The sequence below is a fragment of the Pithys albifrons genome, chromosome 3, assembly GCF_047495875.1.
Source record: "Pithys albifrons albifrons isolate INPA30051 chromosome 3, PitAlb_v1, whole genome shotgun sequence".
In the NCBI taxonomy this organism is placed as follows: domain Eukaryota; kingdom Metazoa; phylum Chordata; class Aves; order Passeriformes; family Thamnophilidae; genus Pithys; species Pithys albifrons.
Window position 1 is genome coordinate 13,282,425 of NC_092460.1, and position 21,829 is coordinate 13,304,253.

A 21,829-nucleotide genomic window follows, 5' to 3' on the forward strand; every position below is an offset into this window, starting at 1 on the left:
TGTTACAGACTAAGGAGAGTTTGGCAGTGCAGAATTTACTGATCCTAATTTTAAAAATATTATAAGGATCAGCTCCAAGAAGACAAAGGTATGAGAATGCAAAGAGGAATAGATGCAAAAAAGCCATCTAAATTGTCTTAAAATATAGCTTGAAGTTGTTACTCTATACTATATAAAAAGCTGCCAACTTGTTTCTTCTTGGTTTTTGTTTCTTCTTTTCTTTCTTGGCTTTGGATAGTCAAGAATCAAAAAGAAGAAAGGGAAAAAATTAAACAAAAAGAAAACCACAATAATTATTTCAAAAACATCGTTTCAAAGCCAACTTAATCATATTTACCATCACACTTGCACTATTCATTTTCCATATTGAAGTGACCAGCACTTGGATCTTAATACTACAGCAGGTCTGTGTGGGCACACAGAATATATATCCCAAATAAATTCCAAATAAATTCCAAAGAACACAGATTGGAGTATTTCTGTTGCCTAAGGAGCGAGAAGACAGGAGAGCTGTGACAATTCCATTTGAAAAACCCAACTTCTTTGTGTGAAAACCTTTTCTTTCTCTCTAAAGAAGTTAAAAACTTGTACAAAAGAGAAGTTGAACCGTGCAGCGAATGCTGTGCTCATCTCCATGTCCCCAGCCAGGGAGGAGGAAAGGGAATTGAGGGTAAAAGTGCCAAAACAACATTTCTTACACTCCCCAAAGTGGTGGCCAGCACATTTGGGCCAGTCCAGCTCCATTTCTGACTGGCAGGGACCTCAAGCTGTAACTACTCCTGGCAGCAGAGAGCTCTCTCCTTCTGTCCTCGGCTTTTGGATAACCAGTTCATTCTTCTCAAATTGCTCAGACCATAAAACTGAATTCCAGGCTCCCACCTCCTGTTTCATGCTCATTGTTTTCTGCACAGAAGCTGCTCCAGATCAAGGCAGTGTCTTTGTCTCAGGTACCTGTGACTGAGTCACAAGGCACGAAAAGTGTCCCAGGTGGCCAAGAAGGCCAATGGCATCCTGGCCTGGATCAAACTAGCGTGGCCAGCAGGTCCAGGGCAGTGACCCTTCCCCTGGACTCTGCCTTGGGGAGGCCACACCTTGAGGGTTGTGTTCAGTTCTGGGCCCCTCAGTTCAGGAAAGAGATTGAGGGGCTGGAGTGGGGCCAGAGAAGAGCAACGAGGCTGGAGAAGGGACTGGAGCACAAGTGCTGTGGGGAGAGGCTGAGGGAGCTGGGGGTGTTTAGCCTGGAGAAGAGGAGGCTCAGAGGTGACCTCAGCACTGTCTGGAACTGCCTGAAGGGAAGTTCTGGCCAGGTGGGGGTTGGTCTCTTCTCCCAGGCACTCAGCAATAGGACAAGGGGGCACGATGGGCTCAAGCTCTGCCAGGGGAAATTGAAGTTGGAGATCAGAAAAGAATTCTTTGCAGAGAGAGTGCTCAGGCATTGGAATGGGCTGCCCAGAGAGGGGGTGGATTCCCCATCCCTGGAGGTTTTTCAACTGAGACTGGCCGTGGCACTGAGTGCCATGATCTGGTAAAGGGACTGGAGTTGGACCAAGGGTTGGACTTGATGATCTCGGAGGTCTTTTCCAACCCAATCCATTCTATGATTCTAAACTGCCCTTCAAAGAAAGACACTTCACAGGCACTACTTTGGCCCTGGACTTTCCCAGCAAATATTAATGCCCAAAGAAAGCTGCTAAAATATTGGTGTAAAAGGAAGAAATCCAAAGTGGGACATAAGACAGTCACTGTTATAACTGAGCTCTAAAATATTCAGCAGAAACCTGTCCTGTGCATACATTTCTGGGAGCCTTTTTTCATCAGATTATTTCCTTCAATTGAAGTGCCAAGTTCATAAAACATCAAGACAATACCAGCACCACGAGCATGGTTATAAATTTAGAGACAGAGCTTGCTCAGTTGTCCTTCAGCTCTGCCTCCTGGCTTGAACAGGGCAGCAACAAATGCTCTGGGGAAAAAATGCTACAATTAAGAGGAGTCTGAGCCTGCAATCCAGTAAAACCCTTCCACATGGAGAGGAACTTGAACTCCTTGAATTCATTTCCAGCTCTTCCAATAGAATATAAACAAGGCAAACTTTAATTGCAGTAAGCTTTCACATACTAATGGCATGTAAGTAGATTTAAAGAAATTTGGAAAGCAGCAATTTACTTTGCAGTAATGTAATTTTATTTAATTGCTTCTAATTAAAGTTTTTCTACAAATGTAAAACAAAAGTGTCTATTAATTCTCTTCATAAACTAAATTTAGATATCAACTGAGTAGCTTATTCACAGTATTTACTATAATTATGGCAATACTTCTGTAACTTTGATGATTTAAAAGTTTTGGGGCTTGATACCAAATAATCGTTTCTGCTGCATAAAGCAAAATAATCTTTCAAACTCCCAGTGCCTTTGTACTTTGAGTGTGACTCACTAAATTTACATTTTGTGAAGGTACACGTAGGAGTAAAAGCACTTATGTATTATCAAGAAATATGACATTATAATCCCATGAAGTTACTACTTATAGAAAAAAATAAAACTCTTCCCATTCTCTCCCATACCTAAGTGTAAAGTGAATACCTTCCATTAACTTCATAAAGAAAAAGGACACTTTAATATTTTTGCATATATTTTTAACTTCACTTTTAACACCAAGTTTTAAAATCAGCCATGAAACAAAAATTGAAAATATCTTTCAATAAAAGTTCATCTGAAAATAATCGTTGGATTTAAAACTAATCATTGATTTCTGTTAAACCAGAAAAAATGTTGTGGTCAAAGTTGGGGTGGAGAATAAATCAGAGAGATCTGAGACCATTCTGCAAACTTTTATATTTTAGAAATAGACTGACATAAGCTCAAAATCAATAATTTCTTTAAATCATTTATCTTCTTTATCCTCTCTCCAAGTTCTTTCTATATAGTTTCTCATATGGTTCCTCAAACACCAACAGACCAACACAGCAAACACAACACAGGGTCAGGGTGCCAGTTTTAGGGAAACTAACTGCAAAGTAAAGTAATCTCTAAATTCTACTTCCACATCCTTTTATTCTCCAAATGTTTTAATCCTCCAAAGTTACAATCTGTCACAAGAGAGTGGTGCCTGATTTACTTCACGAGGAGATGGCACTGCCCTGTGGTTCTCCAGGCTGAGTCCTTCACCCCACTGACACCTGAGCATGGACCTCCAATGATTTAAAAAGGAGAGAATGAGGGGGGAAATGCAGAAATACTGACTGCAGGAGGGTGGGAATTCCCTGTGAATGTCCCCCAGCAGTGCATGGGAGTGGGCTCGAGAGGGAAGAGGGTACTCCCACTTGGAACGTGGTTTGGTTTTTCCCTTACAAAGAAGAATGAAGGAAATCAGGAAAATCAGTGTACTGAAGAGAACTGGGTTGGAAAGGTGAGTCTGAGTAGGAGAATAGCCTTAAAAACCCCAAACATTTCACAAAATGTGACATGTGGCTACAGGCTTGGAGCATTTATGAAAAGCTCCAATCAAGGAGCTCCTTCTGGAAATCAGGAGACAGCCCAGGAAACAGCCAGACTCACAGCTCCTCCTCCCACTCAGAATCATGGAATTCCAGAATGTCTTAGGTTGGAATGGACTTTAAGGATCATCTCATTCCACCCCCTGTCATGGCAGGGACACCTCCCACCAGCCCAGGTTGCCCCAAGCCCTGTCCAACCTGGCCTTGGACACTTTCAGACAAGGGGCAGCCACAGCTTCTCTGGGCAACCTGTGCCAGGGCCTGCCCACCCTCACAGGGAAGGATTTCTTCCCAATATCCCACTTAAATTTCCTCTCTGTCCGTCTGCACTTGCTGCTCCTTGTCCTGTCACTCCAGTTCCTGCTGAACAGTCAGTCCCTCTCCAGCTTCCCTGTTGCCCCTTCAGATACTGGAAGGTGCTGTGAGGTCTCTACACAATCTTCTCTTTCCAGTGTGAAGAGTCCCAACTTTTCCAGCCCATCTCCACAGGGGAGGTGCTCCAGTCCCCTTATCAACTTCATGGTCTCCTCTGCACTTGCTCCAACAATTCTTATGTTGAGTTCCTATGGGAGAGGCTGAGGGAGCTGGGGGTGTTTAGCCTGGAGAAGAGGAGGCTCAGAGGTGACCTCAGCACTGTCTGGAACTCCCTGAAGGGAAGTTCTGGCCAGGTGGGGGTTGGTCTCTTCTCCCAGGCACTCAGCAATAGGACAAGGGGGCACGGGCTCAAGCTCTGCCAGGGGAAATTGAAGTTGGAGAGCAGAAACAAATTCTTTGCAGAGAGAGTGCTCAGGCATTGGAATGGGCTGCCCAGAGAGGGGGTGGATTCCCCATCCCTGGAGGTTTTTCAACTGAGATTGGCCATGGCACTGAGTGCCATGATCTGGTAAAGGGACTGGAGTTGGACCAAGGGTTGGACTTGATGATCTCGGAGGTCTTTTCCAATCCAATCCATTCTATGATTCTCAGAGTGTTATTTGGAAACACTCCTAGAACTCAGCAAAGCCACGGAGTGTGGGAATCAAGACAAGGTTTCTGTCTTTAAACTTCAGCAGAGAAGAAAATGTATTTCTGACAACATATTACCATTGGTTTCTTTTTAAAAAAAAAAAAAAGGAAAGAAAAAACAACAGCAAAACCAAACAGATCCAAGAGCCTCCTAAGAAGTCACAGAGTGCCACCTTTGGGCACAGATGTGTCACAGAAACATCTGTGCAGAGCAGGATCCCAATTTCACTATTTCAGCAAGGTGGAATTTCTCCATCAGTGAAAGAGCATTTCCCTCTGCCTAATGAAGTTCAAGCCAAATTACATTGATGCCTTGGCAAAGCAAGAACCAAAAAAAAAAAAAAATTTAAAAAATGAGATTTTTTGTGACAATGGCACTTGGGAAACAGTTTCTTACAGCAATTTACTTCTTGCATCACTGTGTGGCACTGAATATACTCCTTCACTGAATGGATACCATGGGAAGCAGATCCTTTTAACCCCAAACTCACCAAGTCTAAATCAGGCACTAAATTAAGAAAAGATGAGGGGAAATAAACTTTAATAAACAAATGGGTTACACAAATACAAAACACAGGGTTCATATTTTTAAAATGGCCAAAATTAAAAGCAGTAATAATGAATTAAATTATAAAAACAGTTATTAAACTGTCAGTTTTGAATATATGAAAACAAAAACCCTGAAAATGCACTTTCTCAGGGAAAATTCTGTAGTGTCAGGAAGAGACTCCCAATGAAACTTGAAGTTTTTTCTTAACCTTAGAAATTCACTAACAAATCACCAATAAAGTCTTGATCCCCAGGGCATCTCAGAAGCACTTTTGCAGCATTAGTAATAGGCCATTTAATTCCTCCACTTTAATTCTAATTTCTAATTAGGTTTTAATTCACATTATAACATCCTTTCATTGTGCCAGCCTGTCTTCTTAAGGAAACTGGAATTTATCTTCCTAAGCTAGAAGTTTTTACAGTCAGGATTCCAGGATTATGGTGTTCCTTCTGCTTGTTTACCATCTTCTTCAAGCTATTCTAAAATAAATCAAATTGTTTATTATCAAAACATGCTGATTTGCCCCGCCTGATTATTCTTCTCAGCTGGCAAAGCTTCACTTTGGAAATGCTTCATCTCTAAGGCAAGAGTTGGTGACATTCCATGTATTGCTACCTCAAACCATGTCAAAAAAGTCCTCTATAACAGGGACCTTGTCTTAAAACACCCTTTAAAAGCCTGGACACAGAACACTGAATAAACTCCTTGTGCCAGTATCTGTCCCTGAGGACACAAGCTATGGGAAGAGGGATTTGATCCTTCTTGGACTTCTCCTGCCTATGGGTTGCTGCAGTACTTGGCTCCCTAAAGGTTTCTACAGCACAGCTGCTTCCACTGTCAAACAAATCAAACCCCAACAAACCAAAAATCTCCAAATAACACCACAAAAAAAACCCCTCACAAACAAATAAACAAAAAAGCCATCCCCAAAAGAGCCGCTTTTTCCTTGGGATTTTTACTCCATTTTAGAATTGTATCATAAAATCAATTGGGATGGAAAAGACCTCTGAGATCATCAAGTCCAACCCTTGGTCCAACTCCAGTCCCTTTACCAGATCATGGCACTCAGTGCCACGGCCAAGCTCAGTTGAAAAACCTCCAGGGATGGGGAATCCACCCCCTCTCTGGGCAGCCCATTCCAATGCCTGAGCACTCTCTCTGCAAAGAAGTTTTTTCTGCTCTCCAACTTCAATTTCCCTTGGCAGAGCTTGAGCCTGTGGCCCCTTGTCCTATTGCTGAGTGCCTGGGAGAAGAGACCAACCCCCACCTGGCCAGAATTTCCCTTCAGGTAGTTCCAGACAGTGCTGAGGTCACCTCTGAGCCTCCTCTTCTCCAGGCTAAACACCCCCAGCTCCCTCAGCCTCTCCCCACAGCACTTGTGCTCCAGTCCCTTGTCCAGCCTCGTTGCTCTTCTCTGGCCCCGCTCCAGCCCCTCAAGCTCTTTCCTGAACTGAGGGGCCCAGAACTACTGCAGCAGGTGCAGGTCACCAGCCTGGTGCATCTGACTCCTGGATCTCTCAGTGACCTTCAACAGAAAAGCCAAGGACTGATTTAGAACAGAACAAGGGAAGAATTTGGGTGAAATTAGAGAGGGAATAGTGTGACCTGCCCCTCGGTGCCCCTGCAATGCAGCACACTCTGAGCTCTCCCTGTGTGGCTCTGGCAGCAGCAGCAGCAGCATCTGCTGAGGCTGGGAGGGATCAGCTGTACCTAGGAATGCTCCTGCAGTTTGTCATTGGAGAGACATTTCAGGGCCCTCCCAACAGCCTGTGCTGGGCACAGGATTCAGACACTGTGAAATGCTCCTTTTCTCTTTCCTCCTCAATCGACAGCCTAAGCCTGTGCCTTATGCCCAGGAGATTTTCCTGCCATGGTTCAGTTTAGCTTGTTTTGTTCGAAATGTCAGCAAAAGACAGAGTGGAGCAAGAAAACCATCAGGAGATGGTGTGTCCATGACCCAGAGCAGTGCCTGGCTGGGGCTGGCAGGTGCCCCCACACCCCAGGACTCTCCCTGCTCCTCGGAGCTCACCGAGCACTGCTGCAGCACAGCCTTGGCATTGCCAGTCCTGCCAAACCTTCACCTCCACACAAACACCCAAAATAAATCCCAATTCTTACAGTTCATGTTTCTGAAGAGCAGCACACACAGATCATCCTGAGATAGGCAGCTTTGCTTCTCTGCTCATAGGACTATGAACAAAGACACTAATTGACAGGAAGCTCAACAGGAGCCAACAGTGTGCCCAGGTGGCCAAGAAGACCAATGGGATCCTGGCCTGGATCCAAACTAGCGTGGCCAGCAGGCCCAGGGCAGTGACCCTTCCCCTGGACTCTGCCTTGGGGAGGCCACACCTTGAGTGTTGTGTTCAGTTCTGGGCCCCTCAGTTCAGGAAAGAGATTGAGGGGCTGGAGCGGGGCCAGAGAAGAGCAACGAGGCTGGAGAAGGGACTGGAGCACAAGTGCTGTGGGGAGAGGCTGAGGGAGCTGGGGGTGTTTAGCCTGGAGAAGAGGAGGCTCAGAGGTGACCTCAGCACTGTCTGGAACTACCTGAAGGGAAGTTCTGGCCAGGTGGGGGTTGGTCTCTTCTCCCAGGCACTCAGCAATAGGACAAGGGGGCACGATGGGCTCAAGCTCTGCCAGGGGAAATTGAAGTTGGAGAGCAGAAATAAATTCTTTGCAGAGAGAGTGCTCAGGCATTGGAATGGGCTGCCCAGAGAGGTGGTGGATTCCCCATCCCTGGAGGTTTTTCAACTGAGATCGGCCGTGGCACTGAGTGCCATGATCTGGTAAAGGGACTGGAGTTGGACCAAGGGTTGGACTTGATGATCTCGGAGGTCTTTTCCAACCCAATTGATTCTGTGATTCTAAAGACAACTGAGATCTAATTTTGTTGGTCACAAAACAAAGAGTGTGTTCAGTTTTTAACATCCAGCCAAATTCTCCTCTGGTTATAAAATGAGTTTAAACTTATACATCATGTTCATTACCATAAACAAGCTGCAAAACGGCCAGAAAACAAACTCCCCCCTTGTAATTTGCCATCAGAAAATCCCAACAAAATAAACATTGGCATTTCGGCTTTGCTTTCACTTTGTCTCAAGGCTTTGGAAAGTTCAGCTTAAAAGTTTTCCTTCCAAATAAACTGAAGGTTTTAAACAAACCAGAGAGTGCTTCCAGATGTTTTTCTTTCATGCATATCTTAATAAATCTCTCTAAATAAAGCAAACTTAGAGGTAGATAAATAGTGTCTTGGCGAACAAAGGATTAGCAAAAGGGTCTAAGCTTTACAAAATGATCCTTATTTTTCATTTCAATTGATTTTGTCTACCTAATCAGTAAAATTGACAACAACTTGACTTTCTTGTTCAGGAGAGGGAACAAAATATTGTTTTAAAATATGAGATAATTTCAATTTAGTAAATCCGACATCTGCAGGTAATGGGATTTGCATGAAAAATTTAAAAAGCATTGCTGCTCATCATTAAATTCAAGTCAATCAGCATGTTCTGCTGCAGATTCAATTAAAAACCACTATTCTAAATTTATTACTCTGTCGTAAATATCAATTCCGTTTCCATGCAAAACAAAATAAATCTGCAGTAAACAGCTAAATCATTCTGGCAGTGAAACTTTGCCTAAACACCAACCCAAACAGCAACAGAGAAAAACAGTTGCAAAGGCACAGCACTGATACTTCTCCAAAAGCAAGACTATATGGTACAACACAGCATGCCTTAATAAATCCATGTAACTGATAAAATAATTATCATAATCAAGAGGCTTGATTTAAAAAAATCTGTGTTTACCTGGTTATCAAATGTTATAAATTATTGCTTTGAAAATATGTTAATTTTAATGCCATATGGGAGAGGGGAAGGGTCTGTCAGAGCACAACTCTGATGGAAATCTCCTAATCAAGCTTGACAGATAACCAAATAAACAGATTGATAGATAGACAGAACATGCATATGGCTCATTTCTCTAAAAATCAGACTAAAAAGAAGTTGTTTCTATTAATGCTCTCTCCATCTATCCCAGGGACTCGGGCAGTGCCCACAAACCTCAGCACGATGGGAAACAATGAACCCAGAGAGTGCAACAGCCCCGGGGCACAGGAGATGGAGCCAAGAGGAGCATCTGCCTCCTCTCCCTGGATTCCTCCCTGACTGGCACACAGGTGTCCTCACTGGGCAGGAGGAGCTTCCAGGCACGCAGAGCTCCTGGGGGTGAGTTACCTCCTCTGGAGAGAGGGATAAAGGGATGGAACAGCAGGGCACAGAACCAAGACAGGCTTGGGAAACCTGGCGGACTTAGTCCTGGCTTTCCAAATCTAAGCCTGGCAGCTGCTCCCAAACTCAGCCAAGGGGAACAGCCAGACCTGGCCAAGGTGGGCAAAGCTGGCCCAGGCTGGCCATGGCAACAACCTGTGGGAACCCGAGCTCTGCAGAGACAGGACCCTCACCCCAGTCCCAGTGCTGCCCTGAGTGCCAACACACTTATTTTACTGTTCTCCTCTCCCAGAAGTTGCTGTTCGCTACATTCGTATTTTCTATTTGGCATATAGGAACAGTATAATACCAAGTCTGAACGAAATTTCTCCATGACCATAAAAATATTTTTGATTAAACAGATGTCAGCAAAATTTTATAGAGTGAAAATTGAGTAACAGATGGTGAGGTCTGTGGAGTTCAAAGAGGCTGTGTTTTATTAAAAAGGAAATCTGAGGAAAAGAATTATTTTGCTGGAAATATTGATGCAGTGTTTAGGCAAATGTAAAAGTATACTTGATAGAAAACAGTAAGATTAAAAAAAATAGAAATAGATGTATTGATGCCATGAACCTCAGACATTATAAAAGGTGATTTTATTCCACCTTCTAATTACTGGATACAGCTTTTCATCCACAACATCAAGGTTCTCAAAGAAACAAAATATACTTCATGGGGAAGGAAAAAGACCAACTGCCAAACCAAAAAATAACAATGAACTTGATTAAGCATCCTGGACAAAATACATCCTTTATGTGACACACAAGCTACTGTGAAAGATAATAAATAGTTACCCCTAATTTATAATAAACTTTTTTTTAAATGGCAAATAATGGCATATGTCCTGTAGGAAATAAAACTGAGAAGGATTATAACTCCTGACAGCCATTAATATATCACCTCTTTTCCACCTGGAATGGTAGAAGAATATTGCCATCAGTGGAACACAGACAGAGTCAATGAAATGAAAGGAATGGCATAAATATAATTATTAATGCAGAAAATGAGTTTGCTCCCTATTCCTATGGCTCTCAAGTCTCTTTTTTCAAGCTGATACTTTACACATTTTATTACATCACTGGCAAAAAAGTTCAAAAGGCAGAAGTAGTTTCAAATTCATGACCAGTCTCATCAAAAGCTGCAGTGCCCTGTGGAATAGCAGTCAGTGAGCTACTTCAGAGGTCCGTGGGGAAGGACTTGGAGAGATCAGAGTTTCAGAGCACTTAAGCACATGCAGGAGGGCTGCCTGTTCTCCAGATAAGCCCTGTGTTGGTTCCCAGCTAGGAGAGAGCCCCTACCTACACAGAATCTGTATGGTCTGAGCTGCCAGAGCCCTGAGCTGAGCCTGCACCAACACTTGCTCAGAGAGCTCTTCCCATCTGCCTCTCCCAAACCTGCTGGGAGCTGTTTTGGCCCTGATTTGCTCCTCATGCAGCTCAGCTCGGGGTTCTGCTGCTCCCCTGGACACAGCTCTGAGTTCTGCTGCTCCCCTGGACTGCAGCTCTGAGTTCTGCTGCTCCCCTGGACTGCAGCTCTGAGTTCTGCTGCTCCCTTGGACTGCAGCTCTGAGTTCTGCTGCTCCCCTGGACTGCAGCTCTGAGTTCTGCTGCTCCCTTAGACACAGCTCTGAGTTCTGCTGCTCCCTTGGACTGCAGCTCTGAGTTCTGCTGCTCCCTTGGACTGCAGCTCTGAGTTCTGCTGCTCCCCTGGACTGCAGCTCTGAGTTCTGCTGCTCCCCTGGACTGCAGCTCTGAGTTCTGCTGCTCCCCTGGACTGCAGCTCTGAGTTCTGCTGCTCCCCTGGACTGCAGCTCTGAGTTCTGCTGCTCCCTGGACACAGCTCCGAGTTCTGCTGCTCCCTTGGACTGCAGCTCTGAGTTCCGCTGCTCCCTTGGACTGCAGCTCTGAGTTCTGCTGCTCTCTTGGACTGCAGCTCTGAGTTCTGCTGCTCTCTTGGACTGCAGCTCCGAGTTCCGCTGCTCTCTTGGACTGCAGCTCTGAGTTCCGCTGCTCCCCTGGACTGCAGCTCCGAGTTCTGCTGCTCCCTTGGACTGCAGCTCTGAGTTCTGCTGCTCCCTTGGACTGCAGCTCTGAGTTCTGCTGCTCCCTTGGACTGCAGCTCTGAGTTCTGCTGCTCCCTTGGACTGCAGCTCTGAGTTCTGCTGCTCCCCTGGACTGCAGCTCTGAGTTCTGCTGCTCCCTGGGACTGCAGCTCTGAGTTCTGCTGCTCCCTTGGACTGCAGCTCTGAGTTCTGCTGCTCCCCTGGACTGCAGCTCTGAGTTCTGCTGCTCCCCTGGACTGCAGCTCTGAGTTCTGCTGTTCCCCTGGACTGCAGCTCTGAGTTCTGCTGTTTCCCTGGACTGCAGCTCTGAGTTCTGCTGCTCCCTGGGACACAGCTCTGAGTTCTGCTGTTCCCCTGGACTGCAGCTCTGAGTTCTGCTGCTCCCTGGACACAGCTCTGAGTTCTGCTGTTTCCCTGGACTGCAGCTCTGAGTTCTGCTGCTCTCTTGGACTGCAGCTCTGAGTTCTGCTGCTCCCCTGTACTGCAGCTCTGAGTTCTGCTGCTCCCTGGGACTGCAGCTCTGAGTTCTGCTGCTCCCCTGTACTGCAGCTCTGAGTTCTGCTGCTCCCTGGGACTGCAGCTCTGAGTTCTGCTGCTCTCTTGGACACAGCTCTGAGTTCTGCTGCTCCCTTGGACTGCAGCTCTGAGTTCTGCTGCTCCTCTGGACACAGCTCTGAGTTCTGCTGCTCCCCTGGACTGCAGCTCTGAGTTCTGCTGCTCCCTTGGACTGCAGCTCTGAGTTCTGCTGCTCCCTTGGACTGCAGCTCTGAGTTCTGCTGCTCCCTGGGACACAGCTCTGAGCACACACAGACAGCACCAGCAATAAACTGATCACAAGCACACAACAAATAGATGTTTCTGATCTTGTGTCTCAGTTGTTCAGTGACATCTCGTGCCAGCTCCTGAAACTGTGCTGTCAGGATTCCTGCTGTGTGCAGTCTCCCAGAGAGTGGGAGCTGCTCTCTCTCACACTTGAGAAACGCTGCTTATTTTCCAGAAAGCGACACAATAAACTGAGACTATGAATGAAGAAACAGCACTTCCAACTCACCAGCACTAATATTTATGATTTGTGAACTAAGTCCTGTCTTGTTAGTGGGTTTAGACCTTGACACAACACCACAAGAAACAGGCATATTGCTACAAAGACAGTATTTTACAGTGAAATACAGTCAGCTTATGTCTGACAGAGTGATAAGAGAATCAATTCATTCAAGCCTCCACAATGCAAAATACCCCCCTTGAGTTCTGTACCTGAGGATCTGGTACAAGCACAAGCTGCTCAGGAGCAATGTTTAGCTTCACAAGTCATCCATCATTCCTTCCTCGCTATTGACCCACTTATCAGCCACATCCAGGATCTTACATTTGTTCAGAGACACCAAATGAAAACGTGGAGAAGTTCTTGGGTTTATATTTCTGCCAGAGTAATTTGGATGATGTTCAGGATAGCCCTCCAGCCTATCCAAGGAATAACTGATCAAATCCAAGCATGTTGAAAGCACATGCACGTTGTCTAAAATATTTTCACATTCTTTTAGGTATAGCAATTCTGTATTGAAACAAGCAGGAAAAGGCAACCTTGGAGATGGGTGTTAATTACTCCTATTTATAGGCTTCTTTTTGGCAGTTTTCCATACTGCTTAAAATTGGAGTTGTAACTTATTTTCAGTGATTTAAAAATCAAGGCAAGAGTCAGAAATTCATCAGACAAACGAGAGGCTCCTTTTCCAGAGATGTAAAAGAAAATGCAGCTTACACGTCTCATGCATCAGGTTTTAGATCTATCCTTCATCTTCTGAAGGCAAACATGATGATCAATCCCCCAAAATCCTAAAATAGTTCCCCAGATCCCTCCTCTTAATCTTCAGCTGTTCAAGGATTCTGTGGTTTTCAGAAGGACTCTTAAGCACTGGATATTTTGTGTTTTGAAGTATTCAGTGTTAATGGCATTAAAATATCACTCCAAATGTTTAAAAGAGATTTCAAAACTTGACCCAAGCTGATAACCCTGGTTAAGATTTTCATTTCTGGATATTTAAGATAAAATGGCTGAGAACTTACAAAGAGGAGAAACCAGTTTTACAGCAGCATTTTAAGTTGTGATAAAATTCCTAAATATAAATGCCCAAAGTTCATATGCTAGAATGTTCATTGGGTACTTTTTAAAGGAAGACACAAGGAATTATCTTCAACATTTAAAAGAAACTTATATTTAACCTTACCACAAGAGGCAATTTGGTATTCAGAAAGATCCTAAGGAGGGTCTCATTCTCATCAGATCATCTTTCTTCAGCTTTTGAGGAAGAAGTGTTAACTCTCATCCTTCCCCAACTCCTGACATGCTCTAGGATTCATTGGGAGGGTGGGAAAGGAAATAATTTGATCTCTTGAAGAGAAGGGAAAGGTAACTGGGAAGGTCATGTGTGGGGAGAGATCACTGTTCCAGATTCCATGTCAAAGTTGTGAGCCTCAGTCCAACTTGTCAGGGCCAAACCTGACAGCTACCAGAGAGGTTTACCATGAAATGAGATGAGCAGAAAGTATTCCTTGTGCAAAATTATGGAACCTTCATTTTTCCTGCAGCAAAAGGCAGGAAAAGTCGACCTAAAAACATCAGATCATTTACAAATGGATTCAGAAAGAAGAAAAATTATATCAATATGCCCAACACTCCCCATATTGAATGAACTTGCTTAGAAATAAAAAGAACTTCCTAAAAGCATCATTTTAAGTGCTTTTTAATACCTCAGTGGGTACTTGTTACCATATTGCAACCAGAAGTTTTGCAAGAGCTGCCTATTGAACACTTTAACTGACAAGTTATTGTTGAGGCCAAATCCCATGTCCACCTTACACACTGATAGTCCTGGAGAGGACAACACACTGCAGGGGTGCTGTTATCAGTTTGCAATATTAATTAAATAATTACCATGCCCACCTTGCACACTGTTAGCCCTGCAGAGGATAATACACTGCAGGGGTGCTGTTCTCAGGCCATAAGAATAATAAAATAATTACCATGTCCACCTTGCACACTGTTAGTACTGGAGAGGGGTTAGTGCTGTTCTCAGTCCATAATAATAATTATTATTAAATAATTACATGGGAGTTCAGTCAGCCAATTGTTCACAGTAGAAAAACTTTTGAAGAATGAAACCTAAACTTTACCTTTTTTCTGCCTTAGCCCAGTCCTAAGCTGATCACTGAGTGTGAAGTGCTGCCTTTGTTGAGAATTTATGCCATTTAGAACTGTTGGTGTAAAGGTGCCAACAGGAGGGAGCTGTCAGGCAGGAGGGCATTATGTGGATACAGGAATTTAGGGCAGAGCCCAGATGCTTCCACAGGGAATGATGAACCCTTTTTCCTAATTATCCTTCTTTTATTCCCAGGACACTGCTGTGTGCCTTGGGGCAGCAGCAGGTTTGTGGCACTGGGCACAGCCACTGCAGACACTTCCCGAGACAGGAACGTCACCAGGAGACAACAAGGGAAGTGTCTCACCAAGCACAGCTTTGCATTAAATGCCTTCCTTAATGGAAGCTGAAAGCACACTGCTCAGGATGATAATTAAAAAAAGAAACCAAACAGTTAAGGTCTGTCTGATTAATTGCTCCACTTGACTAATTTGATAAGCTCTCAGTCAGTTTTCCATGCCTCCTCCATCGGCTTGAGCTATGCCATAAATTAATCTAATTAGGAACACCTGCAATCAAAGGCCCCATCTCTGCAAATTTAGACAACTCTTATTTATACCCAGCATCTTTCAAAAGGTCGATTATAGACCCCATCTTGCCACAAGAGGCTTTGCTGGGGTGGAAGGAAGGAACACAACAAGGGTCATATGCAGGGGAGGAGCCACTGTCTGAGCTCAGCAGGGCTGCATTCCCAGTGCTTTCAGCAACATAAACTGCATCCTTCAAGGGAATTCCAATAAAAATTGCACCACAGCAGACAAAAGATGACATGTCAAAGCAATTGCAATCCCCAAACCACACTAATCAGATAAGCCATCCATCAGGAGGTGAGCAACGATGCCAGGCTCAGTCCAGGTGCCAGGGGGAGCTCTGAACAAAGTGGGCACTTCCCAGGGAAAGCTCAGTGGGTTTAGAGCACATCACAGGCTGCAAACTGACAAAACTGTTTTCAAAAGTTCACAGTCATCCAGAGTGAACATATGTCAGATAATAGAAGCTCAGCTGTGTATTTATCTGGATGTACAACTTACCCTTGAATCTCAATGAAAAGCCATTTAGGTTTGCACCAGTTCTTCCTACAGGACAGAACTCTTTGCCAACAGAGTACAAACACAAAAGTTCTGCTGCAGTTTCTTCAAAAATATGAACTGTAATTGGATTTTCTTTTTTAAAAACAGTTGTACCAATAGTTGTTATTGATCCCTCTGCTTGCTACTTAACCCAAATTTATTCTTCTGAGTATAAAGTAGAAACAAAAGGAAGCCCCAATCAATTTTATCTCTGAAGATTTTGGGGACTCGATTTGCAATTCCCTTTCACAAAGTATTTTGTGTGCAGAATTTTAATGCTCCATTTTAATCATACTTTTCTGCCTCTCAGAGCCATTAAAGAAAAATTGGACATCATAAAATGAGTATTTCCATCAAGATCAGAAAAAGTTATAGTTCAATTCATCTGGGTTTTTTGCCAGCTTTGCTAAATCGTGTTTTCAAAAGTAAGACAGACAAGAACACTGTCAGGCTTGCCTGCCTCAAAAACAATTTGCATTAGTAAACCTTAAATATAAGCCCTTGAGATGACAACAGTTCCTTGGATTTGTTGTAAAAAATATTTTAGCTAAACAATGCCAAGCTTGGGGCCTTGTGCAGTAACTGTGTTAAGGAAAATTATGAACCTTTGCTTCAGAGAACATCCACAGAGCTTGCAAAGAACTCCTGCAAGAATGAAAGGCACTTTTTTCATACCTCAGAGTAGAAAATATTGGTCCAATACATTAAAACTGAGAACACAAGAAAGTGAAATTATTAATGGAGCCATTAACTGTCTCTCTGGGGCTCTCAGATTAATTAAATTTGCAGAGTCAATGCTCAGGTCCTCACAGCCTTTCCAAACCTCCAGCAAGCACCAGCAGGACTGCTCCAAATATCACTGTGTTGTACAGGAGACTGTGGAAAAACCTCGTGCTTTACATGGAAAAGCTGCATTAAAAGACCTGAGAGATGTTCAGCTTTTGCTCTTGCATTAACTCTTATTCCAGAATGATGAGTAATTAAATGTAAAGGGTTTGTCACCTACAGAGATACCCAGGAACCCTCAATGGGGGCTGTTTGGACCCTGCAAACCACAGGAGGCCCACTGGGAGGTGGGAATGACGATTAAAATGCCAGTGGGTATCCTGGGATTGAACATTTCAGGAAGCAGCAGCACGTGGATGGACTCTGAGAAATACTCTGGGAATGCTGAGCCCCCCAACAGCTCCATAAGGCACATTTTCAATGGATCACTGAACGTGGGTGAACTGGGGAACATGGAAAGACTGACCCTTAAAGCCTTGGCCACTCTTCTGACATCCCTAATCCCATCAGTCAGGGAAAGCTGTTTCTCAGCTTCTGGGCTCAGAGGGAGAGGTCACTGAGCAGCTCAAACATCCTTTGACAGGCGAGGGAGAAATTGGGAGAAAGAAAAAAAAACTGAAAGAAAGAAAGAAAAAGAAGGGAGAGGGGGAAAGCAGTGGAACCACATGAGGATTCCAGCTACTTCCAGTAAAAAAGAAAAATAATTGATTTAAATATATGTATCAGTAAACCCAGAATTACAGAACGTGTTTTCCACTTAACTGCCCCAAAAAAGAGAACATGGTAAGAAACCATTTGATAAATGTGAGGCTTAATTCCAAAAGCTGGTTTACTCTCATACCATAATAAAAGTGGTAATTTGCTAATATTTGGAGGAGAAGGGAAAAAGAAGAAGGATGTGCTGCTTCAGAGGAGCACAGGGGCTTATTTTGCCTATACAAAATGAGTTTATGGAATATTTTTAACTGAGTTATTTTAAGAAGTGCCAGCAAGTTGGCAGCCATGGAGAACTACTTAGCATAGATAAAGAACCTGAAGACATGGAGCCTGCATAAAATGGGATTCACTGGACCCCACACTGAGCCTCTTGTGGTACTGTTTGTCTGTCTTGTCATTTGGGTTCCTGTCCTGAATTCAGGTGCCACCGCATCACTTAGAACTACAAAAAGAGTCCTGTCCTGGGCTGTCTGTAGTTTGTGACAAAACCACTGAGATTTTGAGGCCATTCTCAGGTCCTTCACAGATTCTGAAAACTCACTTTGCACTGGATTTGTACACAACTGGAGATCTGCCACAGTTCAGTAGAAAACAGAGACTCAACTCCTGTCTGTGTCTTTATGATCATCTCAAGTAACTGACTCATAAAACAGCACATAAAATAAAGGGAATGTAAAAATATGAACTAGGGCTTACCATGACCATAGTGCAGGGTGCAGAGCAATCTTGGTGCCACAGCATGCAAGACCTGGTGAAAATAAAGGAAAAAAACAGTTTACATTCGGGAAACAGAAATGATGACTGATTATAATGAACGTAAAGTCAAAGAAAAAAGCAGTCCAGCCACTTAACACATCTGGCTTTATTTAGATGCAAATGGTTTTATTGCACAATTAATAAAATTAAGCTCATCTCTTCTGTATTACTCCCTAACAGGAAACTTGAAAGTGAGTCTTAAAAAATAAAATACAGTACACCTTCAAAAAATGAAACTCAACACACTTTCCAATACAGCTGAAGCATTAAACATTCTCTAATTCCAGAAAAGTCCAAATAATAATGCACACAATTGCTATTACACTTGTTGCCATTTATAATTATTTTGTAGCAGCACTCAGAACTGATAACACTAATTTACCTTGGAATCAAATATTTTCAAAGAAAAATGTTTACTAAATAAATACATGCATGAATAAGGGCACTTGAAAACTTTACTCCATTACTTTTGGAGATGAAAACAAACATGTCTTCCAATAACTACATCAAGACAAACAAGTAGGTATCTCTCTGGTTCACAAATATAATGACAGGAATAGATTTTCAATGAAGAATCTGTTTAAAACCCTTCTGTAGATAATTTTAAGTAAGCAGAGCCTTAAGACTCCGTGGAGCACATCTGGTGAGATGCAGCTTGCCAAGCAACCAGCCTTGTCAAACAGCTCCTCTCAGTGCCGGGAGAAGGGGCTCCCTGTGCTGGGACAGCCATGCCATGGTGGCCAGGAAGGCCAATGGGATCCTGGCCTGGATCCAAACTAGCGTGGCCAGCAGGCCCAGGGCAGTGACCCTTCCCCTGGACTCTGCCTTGGGGAGGCCACACCTTGAGGGTTGTGTTCAGTTCTGGGCCCCTCAGTTCAGGAAAGAGATTGAGGGGCTGGAGTGGGGCCAGAGAAGAGCAACGAGGCTGGAGAAGGGACTGGAGCACAAGTGCTGTGGGGAGAGGCTGAGGGAGCTGGGGGTGTTTAGCCTGGAGAAGAGGAGGCTCAGAGGTGACCTCAGCACTGTCTAGAACTGCCTGAAGGGAAGTTCTGGCCAGGTGGGGGTTGGTCTCTTCTCCCAGGCACTCAGCAACAGGACAAGGGGGCACGATGGGCTCAAGCTCTACCAGGGGAAACTGGAGAGCAGAAAAGAATTCTTTGCAGAGAGAGTGCTCAGGCATTGGAATGGGCTGCCCAGAGAGGGGGTGGATTCCCCATCCCTGGAGGTTTTTCAGCTGAGATTGGCCGTGGCACTGAGTGCCATGATCTGGTAAAGGGACTGGAGTTGGACCAAGGGTTGGACTTGATGATCTCGTTGGTCTTTTCCAACCCAATCCATTCTATGCAGGGACACAGCAGGGACAGCCCTCCTGGAGCTTCAAGACAGATATTTAACAGCAGCTCCTCTCCCAGTTTCTCAAGGCATTCAGGAATGTAACAGGGTGACACCCAAACTGAGTGCACCTCATGCCATTAACAGCCAAAAAGCAATTCTTTGGATCTCCCAGTTTTGCTGTGAACACTGTGCAGCTGTTCAGGCCAAAAATTAGAAGGACAATACAACTTCTTTGAGAGGCAAAGCTAAGCTAGGGAGGTGACACATCAAGAATTAAATTGAAATCTGGCCAAAAAAAACAAAAAAAGCCTAACCCACTTGTCAGAAGTGCCAGGGAATCCAATTACTACAAGTGATAAAAATATCTCTTTTTTTAACCTGTGCTCACAGAGGTGCTCACAGTAGTTCCAAGACAAATACATTGTTCCACCCCCCCAGGCTACCAACATCACTTTAGCACATTCATCCCAGAGATTTCCCACTGTGGAAATACATGAAAGTGTCTTAAAACCAGAGCTCTGTCATTTTGAATTGCACACACAATGCTGGAGCCAAGCAAAAACAAGCCCCTCTCCTCCATGAGCTGGTAATGCAATCCAGGCAGTGGATCCCATTCCCGATTATTTGCAGGTAATTCCAAGAATCAAACTGCAAACAAGGAGACACCTTAGTGGAAAAACCCAAATGCAAGAGCTTTAAAGTACAGAAAGTCAGAACAGCTTTGCCAGCAGAGATGAAAATGAGGCAAAGTAAAGTGAATGAGTGAGAAGACAACTCCCAGTGCAGGACTGGAGGCAGCACAGTCACAGTGATGGGAATACTTGGCTGTGTCCTATCCATACCCCAGCTCCAACACCTACTAATGGAGGCTTAGATGGCAAAAAGTGTCTCTCTGCCTGACAATACAAGGATGCCCCTGAACCTCCTGCCTCCATTTGCCTCAGCAGCAAAGTTCTCCCACTTCCATGACACTGGTTTTGAGTACCAGTTCAGAAGATAACATAAAAGTGGCCAAAATACTGGAGCAATAAATTAAAATTTATGTCTAATCAGTATTCTTATATGTTTCTCTGACTCCATAAAGACTCAACATTTTCAGGCTGGGAAGGATAAAACCACAGTCCAGGAGTAATCACTGCTGGCTTTAAAATGCATTGTTGCTTTGATCAGGGATTACTTAAGGCTCCACCAGATCAATATTTATTTATGCTTTCATCTGCTTTTCCCAAAGTTTTAGAAAATTATAGTTGTCAGAGGTATTGCATATTGCTGTAAAACTCCCTGTGAAGAAGTTTGATGTAGGAAAGCCAGTCACTCTTGAAAAACATTATATTTGCACAAAATTCATCATTTAATAAAAACCTTTGTGGTTCATTTGTTTCCCTAAATAGCTTCAGCCCTTGCCTGCAAATCAGACATTTGTTGCAGCTGGCTCAAAGTATGAATAACCATAAAGAAACTGATAATCAAAGAATTTGCTACAGAAAAAAAAAGTAGCTTATTGATTTTTAAGACTCTTTGATGAGGAAAAGGTTTTACTTTCCCAAGTCATGATGAAGATGGAATTACAGAGAAACTGTTGGGAGTTCCCACTTAGTATATATCCTGAAAATCTGGAATTGCTGCAAAGGTGGCATTGGCAAACCCTCCATCAACAACCAGTTTCTTAGAAGAAAGAAAACAGATTCTGTTTGGGGTGCAAGACCATGACAGAAACTTGATCACAGAATCATAGAATCAATTGGGTTGGAAAAGACCTCCGAGATCAAGTCCAACCCTTGGTCCAACTCCACTCCCTTTACCAGATCATGGCACTCAGTGCCACGGCCAATCTCAGCTTAAAAACCTCCAGGGATGGGGAATCCACCCCCTCTCTGGGCAGCCCATTCCAATGCCTGACCACTCTCTCTGCAAAGAATTCTTTTCTGCTCTCCGACTTCAATTTCCCCTGGCAGAGCTTGAGCCTGTGCCCCCTTGTCCTATTGCTGAGTCCCTGGGAGAAGAGACCAATCCCTGCCTGGCTACAACATTCTTTCAGGTAAGTATTAAAAAGAGTCTTCCAAAAGTGGTGGGCAAAAAGTTCTTTTGGCCCTCAGTCGATCAGCTCTGGAATACTCACCTTTTGCCAAAGGTTCTGACAACTCTTTATTTTCATTAAAAACAAATTTGTAGATAGTTCTCTTTGTATTCTGGGCCACTTAAGTGGCTTTAGGACCTAAGGGGGACCAATTAAAGTCTTCTCCAGGAGCTGTAGCCCTGCGTAGTCTTTCCACACAACCAGAACTCATCACTATGTCTTAGCAACAAGAAGAAAACTGCAACAGCTCCAAGGTCAATGAGCTAATCTGAGGATGATTAAAGACTGGTTGGAGCTACTCAGAGACATGTCACTCACAGATTTCCTGGTACCAAGTGAAATCTGTAAATCCTTGCATGGTGTCTTCTTAGCTCAGTTGGTTAAATCTTGGCTGTAATAATGCCAAGGTCATGGGTTCAATTCCCTGTGTGGGCCGTTGACTTAAGAGTTGGACTCGATGATCCTTGGGGATCAGAACAGTCTGTCATTCTGTGATTCTTGCCAGCCCCT

At 43.9% G+C, this 21,829-nt stretch overlaps 1 protein-coding gene across 19 annotated transcripts in view; it reads right to left on the reverse strand.

Annotated features, from left to right (window-relative positions):
- ATP2B2 (ATPase plasma membrane Ca2+ transporting 2) overlaps positions 1–21,829 on the reverse strand; it is a 420,524-nt gene that overhangs the window by 297,773 nt on the left and 100,922 nt on the right. For all 19 annotated transcript variants that reach the window (XM_071550496.1, XM_071550495.1, XM_071550497.1 and 16 more), the window contains exon 2: positions 17,848–17,899. The gene's annotated coding sequence lies outside the window, so the exon portion shown is untranslated. The remainder of the gene's footprint in view (positions 1–17,847; positions 17,900–21,829) is intronic.